At 48.7% G+C, this 10,382-nt stretch overlaps 2 non-coding genes and 1 pseudogene across 2 annotated transcripts in view; all 3 read right to left on the bottom strand.

The window, feature by feature from the left end:
- LOC145774907 (large subunit ribosomal RNA) overlaps positions 1-1,419 on the bottom strand; it is a 3,722-nt gene extending 2,303 nt beyond the window's left edge. The window contains exon 1 of the ribosomal RNA XR_014290081.1: positions 1-1,419. This exon is cut by the window's left edge and continues 2,303 nt beyond it. This is a non-coding gene — a ribosomal RNA (large subunit ribosomal RNA).
- A 159-nt stretch (positions 1,420-1,578) lies between these two features.
- On the bottom strand, positions 1,579-1,732 carry LOC145774930 (5.8S ribosomal RNA). The gene has a single exon (XR_014290102.1). It is a non-coding gene; the product is annotated as a 5.8S ribosomal RNA (ribosomal RNA).
- A 196-nt stretch (positions 1,733-1,928) lies between these two features.
- On the bottom strand, positions 1,929-3,889 carry LOC145774903 (small subunit ribosomal RNA; annotated as a pseudogene).
- Between the last annotated feature and the right edge of the window lie 6,493 nt (positions 3,890-10,382).

Below are 10,382 nucleotides of genomic sequence, written 5' to 3' on the forward strand. Positions count from 1 at the left end.
ACACCTTTCGTGGGCTCTGATGAGCGTCGCGTCGGGCGCCTTAGCACCGCGTTCGGTTCATCCCGCATCGCCAGTCCTGCTTACCAAGAGCGGCCCACTCGGCGCCCTTCGATTCGAAATAGTTTTCCGGTCGGTTCAAAGCGAGCAACCGCCGGTTCTTACCGATTTAAAGTTTGAGAATAGGTCGAGGCCGTTTCGGCCCCGGATTCCTCTAGTCATTCGCTTTACCAGATAAAACTCTTGGCCGGGCGCCGGCTATCCTGAGGGAAACTTCGGAGGGAACCAGCTACTAGACGGTTCGATTAGTCTTTCGCCCCTACGCCCAGGTCGGACGATCGATTTGCACGTCAGAATCGCTACGGCCCTCCACCAGAGTTTCCTCCGGCTTCGGCCTGCCCAGGCGTAGTTCACCATCTTTCGGGTCCCGACGACCGTGCTCTTGCCGGAGCCGGCCCTTTCAGGGCGCGGCCCCGCCGGCGGTGCTCCCGTCGCCCCGGGAGGCGGCGGGATCCCGCCTCGCGGCGCCTCTGCAAGCAGGACGCCGCTTCGTCTTCGCTGCGCCCGCGGGTTTCGCGTCTTCCCCGCGGCTCGCACGGGCGTCAGACTCCTCGGTCCGTGTTTCAAGACGGGTCGCGCGGGCGACCTCGCGCTGCCGCGGACCCCGGGCGCCTGTCGATCCCTCGCCGGCCGGACGGCGGGCGTCGCTCGGCGCGACCGCTGAGGACAGCGGCCGGCCGGCGGCCCGGAGCCGAGCCGGCGTAGGGTCGGCCCCCCTCGAAGGGGGGGTCGGCGCGGCGATCCTCCTCGCTCCCGGGACGGGCCCGGTCGGCGCCGCCGCGAACCCCCGAGGGGGCCCGCTGCGTTCGGCGCCGCCTCCGGCCGCCCCGGAAGCGGTCGCGGCCCGCCGCCCGGCGCAGTGCGCTCGGCCGTCTTCGCAGTCGGCCGAGCTGAAGCGCCGGACGGCCTCGCAGGGCCCGCGCGTTTGCCTCCGGACGGTTTCACGTACTGTTTAACTCTCTCTTCAGAGTGCTTTTCAACTTTCCCTCGCGGTACTTGTTCGCTGTCGGTCTCGCGACCGTATTCAGCCTTAGATGGAGTCTACCACCCGCTTCGGGCTGCATTCCCAAACAACCCGACTCCGAGACCGTTCGGGCGTGGGCGCGCGCCGTCCGACCGCCACGGGCCTGACACCCTCCGCGGGCGACGGCCTCGATCAGGGGGACTCGGGCCGGCCGGCGCTCGCCCGCGCGCCCGGGTCTGTACGCCACAGGTCGGACCGCTCCGAAAGCGGCCAGATTCGGCGCTGGGCTCGACGGTCCCGCTTCACTCGCCGTTACTGAGGGAATCCTCGTTAGTTTCTTTTCCTCCGCTTAGTAATATGCTTAAATTCGGCGGGTGCTCTCGTCCGACCTCAGGTCGCGTTTCTTTCCTTTTTCCTGGCCGAGCGGCGCCGCTTCGCGCTTTCTCGTCCGTGATCGGCGCCGCGGCAGCGCGCGCTCGGCCTCGCTTTGACGGGACGGCGGCGTTCGGTCGCCGACCCGCACCAGGGCGTCTACTGCTGGGCACGTTCGTTCGGTGAGACCCTGAGGCGGGCGCGGTCAAGGGATTAACCCGAGGCCGCAATTCGCGTTCGGATCGTCGACGCTCAATGTGTTCTGCAATTCACATCAATTCTCGCAGCTGGCTGCGTCCTTCATCGACTCGCGAGCCGAGTGATCCACCGCCAGGAGCGATAGCTCTGCTTTCTTTTTCCGAAGTCGCTCGTCTCGTAGCTATGGCGTCGCCGGTCGAGCGGTCGGCCTCCGACGCTTCCAGCCCCGTTCCGGGGCACTCGAGCCGCGCTTTCGTCGCTCCGGTGCTCGCCGGGCCTGCGCCGTCTCCAGGACGGGCCGACCGAGGCTCAAAACGTTCCTTCGAAGAGGTTCAGGTAATGATCCTTCCGCAGGTTCACCTACGGAAACCTTGTTACGACTTTTACTTCCTCTAAGCGATCAAGTTCGATCGTCTTCTCGACGAGCCGCCGACCCGCGAAGGCCGGCGCCAAGCCGATGCGAGGACCTCACTAAAACGCTCGATCGGTAGTAGCGACGGGCGGTGTGTACAAAGGGCAGGGACGTAATCGACGCGAGCTGATGACTCGCGCCTACTGGGAATTCCTCGTTCGAGGGAAACAATTGCAATTCCCTATCCCGAGCACGGTCGGGGTTGCCGGATTTCCCGGCCCTTTCGAGCCGGGATCTCGAGCGAAGAGGCTCCGGCTGATCCGACCAGTGTAGCGCGCGTGCGGCCCCGAACATCTAAGGGCATCACAGACCTGTTATTGCTCAATCTCGTGCGGCTGAACGCCGCCTGTCCCTCTAAGAACGCCGGCGGACGCTCCTTCGTGGCGGCGCCCCGTGAAGGGCGTCGCCGGTCAGCGAGCGGCCGGGTATTTAGCAGGTCAGAGTCTCGTTCGTTATCGGAATTAACCAGACAAATCGATCCACCAACTAAGAACGGCCATGCACCACCACCCACGGAATCGAGAAAGAGCTCTCGATCTGTCAATCCTCGCCGTGTCCGGGCCGGGTGAGTTTCCCCGTGTTGAGTCAAATTAAGCCGCAGGCTCCACTCCTGGTGGTGCCCTTCCGTCAATTCCTTTAAGTTTCAGCTTTGCGACCATACTTCCCCCGGAACCCAGAAGCTCTGGTTTCCCTCGACCGGTCCGCCGCCGCCTCGACTCGAAGCTGCAGGCAGGCGGCGGCCCGGGGCCGGCATCGTTTACGGTCGGAACTAGGACGGTATCTGATCGTCTTCGAACCTCCGACTTTCGCTCTTGATTAAGGAAAACGTCCTCGGCAGACGCCTTCGCCTCGGTCCGTCTCGCGCCGATCCAAGAATTTCACCTCTAACGGCGCGGTACGAATGCCCCCGTCCGTCCCTCTCGATCATTGCCTCTCGTCTCGTCGTTTGCCGGCGGTCGAGGGAGGGGCCCTCTTCCGCTATTCCGTGCGTCGTTATCCGGGCCGCGTGCGGGCCTGCTTTGAACACTCTAATTTTTTCAAAGTAAAACCGGCGCCGGGCGCGCGCGCCGTCCGGTCAAGGAAAGCGCGGCCCGGCGGCCGAAAGCGCGGCGGCCGGCCGTGCGCGACCGCGAGGTCGGACGGCCGGGCGACGCCGGCGCCAATTCCAACTACGAGCTTTTTAACCGCAACAACTTAAGCGTACACTTTTGGAGCTGGAATTACCGCGGCTGCTGGCACCAGACTTGCCCTCCAATCGATACTCGCGCGCCCGGGCGCCGCCGGCGAGCGACGACGCGCCGAACGTCCGCACTGCTTTGCGATGTGCTCATTCCGATTGCGGGCGCTCGTTCAGAGTCCCGCATCGTTATTTTTCGTCACTACCTCCCCGCGTCGGGAATGGGTAATTTGCGCGCCTGCTGCCTTCCTTGGAAGTGGTAGCCGTTTCTCGGGCTCCCTCTCCGGAACCGAACCCTGATTCCCCGTCACCCGTCACCACCGCGGTAGGCCGAGACCGTACCGACTCGAGTTGATAGGGCAGACACTCGAATGATCCGTCGCCTTCGACTTGGAAGCGCGCGATCCGCTCAGTTATCCAGAGTCACCACGGGGACCGGCCGCGCGCGCCGCGAACGACGACGCGACCGGGCCGGCGAGGTCTGATAAATGCGCGCCTTCGCCAGCGTTGCCGCCGGCGTCGGCGCCTTTAGCATGTATTAGCTCTAGAATTGCCACAGTTATCCACGTGCGACGTGCGTCTACGATCAAATGAACCGTAACTGATTTAATGAGCCGTTCGCAGTTTCGCCGTACGAGAGCTCGCACTTAGACTTGCATGGCTTAACCTTTGAGACAAGCATACGACTACTGGCAGGATCAACCAGGTAACAACTTTCTTTCTTCGGGTCCGCGGCCTGCAAGGCCGGGACGCCGCGTCTTTCGCGAGACGCCCGTCGTTTCGGCGCTACGACAACTTGTCGCTCGCGCGCCCCGGTCCGACCGCGGGTCGGAGCGGAGCGCGGCGCTTCGTTCTCCCGCGACGACCGCGGCTTCGCCCGATCTCGTCTCTGAGCCAGCGGCGCGACTGCGGACAGCAGCGATTCTGCCCTGCGCGTCTCACTTGCCCGTCGACATGGTTGCTTGCTTCGTTCGTTTCCTTCTTTACCAATCCGATCACGGTCTGACCAGACTCCGTCACCCCCCCTCGCGGTCACCCGTTGCTCCCCCGTCATTGGCCATTCTCACTCATTTCATTCGTCGTCTTGCGCACTCGACGACCTGTCTGCCGCCGCCGCCTCGACCGCCAGATGACGATCGAAAGCCCGCCACGGACTCTTTTTCAAATGCCTTCTGCCTTCGGCCGACAGCTGACAGCTGACATTTTATATATAATGGGAAAATTATCGAAATGTCTTTTTATATGCTGCAAATCGACTGCCGTTTGCTGTTGATTTTGTGTTTCACTTGATATGTTATTAAAATGAGCCAACATGAGCCGTGAACAATCTTGTCCAGGTGCAATTTAGTTTCGTGTTGATGACGCAACAGTCAGTTTTTTCCTGTGCCAAAATTCCGATGTATTGGCGGCTTCTCTGATGTTTGGTTTAGCCAAATAGAAAGACATTGCAATGATTCAACTTCTTGTTTCAAGATTACGACTAGCTAGCTGAAGGTAGCCTACAGTGCAATGGGACATGGTTACTGAAATGTCGAAATACTTATATTTGGCTTGACAGTTTGAAGAATTTCATCTTGAACTTCTTTGGCGGAAAGTAAAAAGGTAAATTATTGCATTATTTACCGTAGTTGCAGTAACAATTTGATTTTGCCTGAAATGATCTGGCTAAAAAACTGTTTGTTTTTGGAAGCAATTCAAAATCTTAGTCGATCATTTGTTTGTGATGGTATTGAATGATTACCTAGGCAATTTGTGGCAACTGAATAATTATGTTCAACAAGATACAGCTTGCTTTTAGTGGTAATCCTTCTGTTTAGAATGAAAGCAAATTTTAAATTGTACACAATCAATATGCCTACTACAATCAAGAAGATTTCGCGCATGTTTTAGACAAAATATTGCTTCCAAAAAGTAAACTGTCTTGTTTTTTTCGTGTCCAAATAAGACTTTTGGTAATTAGTTTTTGTTTCGTTTCAAACATTTGCATGGTTGTTTGGTTGTGAGTTGCAAGTGCTGGACATCCGAATCTATCAATGCAAAAGCTGTTTGACATCCAAAGTTCAAAAACGGACCATCTTCCCGTTTTTGAAAGGATACACTAATTGCCAAAGTTTTATCGTTATACAATGCCATAGGCTAGCCTACTGCTTTCTACATTTTTTTGTTATTAGAAATGAAATTTCATTTCTTTTACCCACAAACGTTTTTGTTTTGATTTTGAACGAGTGCTGTGTACAGAACATTTTTACAGAAGGTGTTTGCAAATGTATTTTTTGCGTAAAGCTTTGTCAAACTCTAGCATACTTTTTGTCCACAGTAAAGTGAAAGTATGAATAGCATTAATGCTCATGGCATGAAATCGCCTAGCGGTTGTAGTCGGTGTTAATTTTGTATGAAAGTTTGTGTTTTTTTATTGGTTACTACAATGTGGTTTAAGATATGATATGAATGCAACGTAGATGCGGTTGCGGATAACAAGTGTATGTCTTACTTGACAGAAAATGTTTACCAATACAATAGACACCAACTTTTGCTTCTGTTTATAAATTTTTCAAGGTGTTGCAACCTTGCTAAATCCATTTCTCTCTAGAATACGCATTAACGTATAAATTGTGTTGCTTTTAAACCTTTTTCAAACCCTTGCCATGTTATGTGAGAAGTGATATTTTTGTTATGTTTGTTGATGGTCGGGTGATAACATAAATAAATGAATGAATAAACTTCCTTTGAGAAGTAACTGCAACAGACCGTAAGTCATTAAACGATGGTTGCCAGATTTGACCGTGGCAGCAGATTCAAGCAAAACTTTGTGCTAAAAATTATTGTTGTGTTTAAAAAAAAATTTTGACTTAGCTTGATCGTTAATACAGGTCTCAATAATACATCGTGTAAGCTTTCAATTTGATTGAAGGCGCACTTGTTTACGCATGATGGCAGGCAAAGTTGCATGAGTAAGCTGCTTGAATGAGTTGTAGTTGATACACATTGTCTTTGACAATACTTTGAGTATTTTTGTTCTACTTTTTTGGCACTGGCAACATGCAAAATGTTAACTGGTTTAGTTTTGAATCTTTTATCCTCGGACTGATAAAGCCTTGATAGGTTATTCCTGGTAATTATCGCGATTGGCAGACTGAAGTTTCCGACTGTTGAAGTGTTGTTGCTGGGGAATTGTTCCATCCATCAAGTGCCGCTGAATGCGTTGTTCAAGCGCACACACCGAGAGTCGAACCCGCACCGCTTGATCTTGAAGCTTCTTCGTTTATGAAGTCACGCCTTAACCAATTGAGCTATTGGGGCAAACTAGATTTGATGGTCGTGGTAGATCTCAGAAGACAACCTGGAAACACTGGTGCTGGTGAATTGAAAACAAAATTATAAGCTATATTCAGTGGTGGATTTCCAGAAGATTAGCTTCCGGAACGTTAGTTTTTTACTTTCCAAATGCGCTAGGTGCCGAAGAAGAGATTCAGAAATATGCCCTTATAAGACTTTGAAACAACACACTTTAATGTACGTAAAACATTGCTAAAGCAAGTAGCCTATCATGGTCTATAGATGATATAGCGTTGTTCAATGCAAATATTCGTATTTTAGTAAAACAATAACACAAAAAAATACAAGTTATAGCCTACATTTTTTAAGACATTTATCGTATTCAAAACCATAAAACCTCTGGCGACTTCGGGTCTCAATTGCCGGGTTATGTCTTTGGCGCAACCAGGATCCAACATACTTCGCTGGTTAAAACTTTCTCGGTGGACCGACCATTCGTATAAAGAGTAAAGTTGAAACAGTTACAGTGTGTAGAGAAGCACGCTCAGATGTCACTATGAGGTTGATTTGTGAAAATCTGCGTTCACACTCGCTCGATGAAATTGGACAGGATTTTAGTGACTATCAAATTTCGAAGACTCTGGGATCTTCTTTTCGTAGTTAAATATTCACGAAGTCCTCTCACAGCTTCGCGTTCATCTAAGCGCAATCTTTTTGCCACTTCAATGATTTCGTTTTCTCCTTGTGTTATTACTGTGTCCTCTAGTCAAGTAGTTGATTCAAGTATTTTGCAGCTGTGAATAAATGACAAGTCTGTTGAATTCAACAAGCGATCTTTAATGGAATTTCCTAAGTGATGATAGAAGATGCAGGGATTGATTAGCGGGATATTTCTGCAATTGTTTACATGCAATTCCACCCATTTGAACTCTAAGTTTTCTTCAGCATCCTTGGCAATGTGATAATGTCGTCCGGGTTCGTTCCTGCGTGTTTCAAATAATTTTGCAAGATTAATAATTTTGTAATCTGCATCCCAAATAGTACATGCTCTGTTTTGCAATACGAGGCTTAGGCTACTTCGGCTAATTCTTACGAGGATTCGTAAGTCAAAGCAAAGTTCAACAAGAAATCCGTGGATGTTATCTTCGACAAGAGTCCTTGATATTTCGCACGTTCCCGAGAATTTCTTGTGTCGCTACTAGCTCCCTTTTTGAAATGTTCGACAAGTGCTGAAAAATCATTCCAGACGCATTAACTGTGCGGGAACTCGAGGCTACCCAACGTGTGTCCAGTACCCTTCCGATTTTCAAGAACTACACTTCAACAGCCGCTGCACATTTTCCCTGCTATTGTTAGGAGAAGCGTGGTAAAGGCTATAGCGCTTGTCCATACAAGATCGAAATCGATTCACATTACTGACTGATTTTACAACATCACCAACCAATAGTTCCAATCTATGGTTTGCACAATACAACACCACAATGTCTGGAAATTCATCACGAAGCAATTTTGCCACACCATTTTTGCGACCTAACATCACAGCCGCGCCATCACATACAACACCAATCAAACAAGAAGATAAGAATGTTATAGACATGCCATATGATTTTAGGCAGCTCTTCAGGGAATCAAAGATGCCATTCGCCGAAACACTAGGGAGCTCAACAAGATCTACAAAATACATTCACAGGTTCGCTTCCGTCAAGACTGGTACGAAGATATATTATCAGAGTGGATACGCGATTTAACGTGGTCGACTCATCAAGAATTATAGATATACTTTTACTGAACAGGGCAAAGCATAATAAGAGTATAAAATATTTGAGCTTCCGGAACGCCGTTCCGGACAAGCCAACTTTTTGATCGAGCTTCCGGAGCGGCGCTCCGGACCGTTCCGGCTGAAATCCAGCCCTGGCTATATTCGATTAATTTTGTCAACCATTGTGTACAAAACCAAGGTACTTATCGACTTATTTCATTTTTTAACAATTCTTTGACAAAAAAATATCTGAAAAATCTTTGAACTTCTCAGCATTGCCAATAAGTTTATCAGCCACAGTTTTACTGTGTAGCCTACTCAGTAGTCTGTTTTTAAAATACGCAATTATACTTTTAACTGCATAATTTTCTTTGTATTTGCAAGTTTTCTCAAACCAATTTCGAAACAGCATGGCCACTTGCAGTGGCAGTGCCTTTTGGACTGCTACCGCAGCATTGCAGTCTACAATAGAGCTTTTCAAACTGTGTGCTGCCAGAAGATCGACAATGTAGCGACAATTATTTGGAATAGACTTTTACGTGCACAGGAGTTTCCTTCTAGCACATTGCAATAAAAGTAAATTATTTTACTGGATACATTGATTAAAATACAGTTTAATTGAGTAGCTTCTATGATGTATAGTTTGTTCAACGCAGCTTCGATCAAAACGTAGGTGAAAGGTATACCGACAAAAAAAAACAATGACGTAGTAAGGCAATGTACTGCGGTAGATTCCGAAATTCTTTGATGTGCCGTACATATCAAAAACTTTAACAAACTACTGGTTGTCATACCAGAAGTTACCAGGGATGCCCAGCGCGTCCGTTAACGAATTAGCTTGTTGGTCTCAAACTAATTCATACTTTTTCATTTAAGATTAATAAATGCATTGCAATTGTCAATGCGATTGTTTGAAGGGTTAAAATTTTAATTATTGAAGCGAATCCGGGTGATATTCATGCCAACGATCTGATTATGATTTTATCCAATTTTATTTTGTTGTTGTAGACAGCTAGGTGTTGATGGAAGACAATCAGATTTCCCTGGCAGGCAACTCGACTGCGATGGTACGCATCTCAACTTCGGTAGCAGGCAACTGTTCTAGTGGCGAACGATTCGCCCGCAAGGAATCAAATTTTGGTGACAAAAATTTCCCTTTCAGTTACAGGCAATCCTGTGAGTTGGCTGAATGTTGTTGTTAGGCAACCCTTGTTAACACCCCACATGGTATAACTATAGTAGCCAGGGACAATACTATGATGGCAGTGCACCAACAACCCTGGTGATATTTTGCATAATAAAAAGTGCAAAGTGATATTGTGTTAATTGGTCTTATATTTTTCATACAATAAAACATTAAACAAGTTTAACCCTTAAAAGGTTGGGCTTCTGGAGTCCTGCTCAGTTTGGGGGGAGGGGGGACTGTCGATTCTTCTTATGCTTTAGGAGTGATATCTCTGTTGTTTTTTAAAGCACGGTTTCAAAATTTGTGATCCACTTTGTAAAATTATTCACGCTGAGCATATCCGAAAATTAAAACTACTGTATGTGAATTTTAGAACTGCTCGTATACGTTGAAATGTTGAGGTGACTTATGAGTGTAATTTGTAGCGTGAGTTTACACATTATTTTTTGGTAGAGTAATGAAGAACATGCATTGCAACGTTGTGATTAAATTTTTTTTACATAATTTTACATACAGCCAATTTCCTTCACGCTGTGAAACAGTTAGGATTAACGAAACATGGGCCAAATTAATTATTTTCATCCACCTGGTGGGAAAATTTTGAACAATAGAATATGAAATATTTCAGAGGATGTGCTGAGAAATGCCTTATATCTCTCAATTTATAACCTTTATTCGCTCAAAATTTCAGCTTAATAGAGGTGAATAAAAGTTAGGAAAAGTCAAGAAATCTCGTAGTCGCAGCCTCAGTGGTGTTAGAGATACAACTGTTGATACAAAAAGTTGAATTGACAGCCCCCCCCCCAACCTTCAAAGGGTTAAGCATCATATTACTGTATGCAATTCGTATTTGCACTTTTTGCAGCATCTGAAAAATTCAGTAATTGCTGCTGAAACACAGTCGCTGCTGAAAAGATCCGTTAAAACACAACCGCTTTAGTGTGAAGGATGAAACTGACATCCTGTAATTTCCAGGTTGTC

The sequence above is a fragment of the Aplidium turbinatum genome, chromosome 7, assembly GCF_918807975.1.
Source record: "Aplidium turbinatum chromosome 7, kaAplTurb1.1, whole genome shotgun sequence".
NCBI lineage: Eukaryota > Metazoa > Chordata > Ascidiacea > Aplousobranchia > Polyclinidae > Aplidium > Aplidium turbinatum.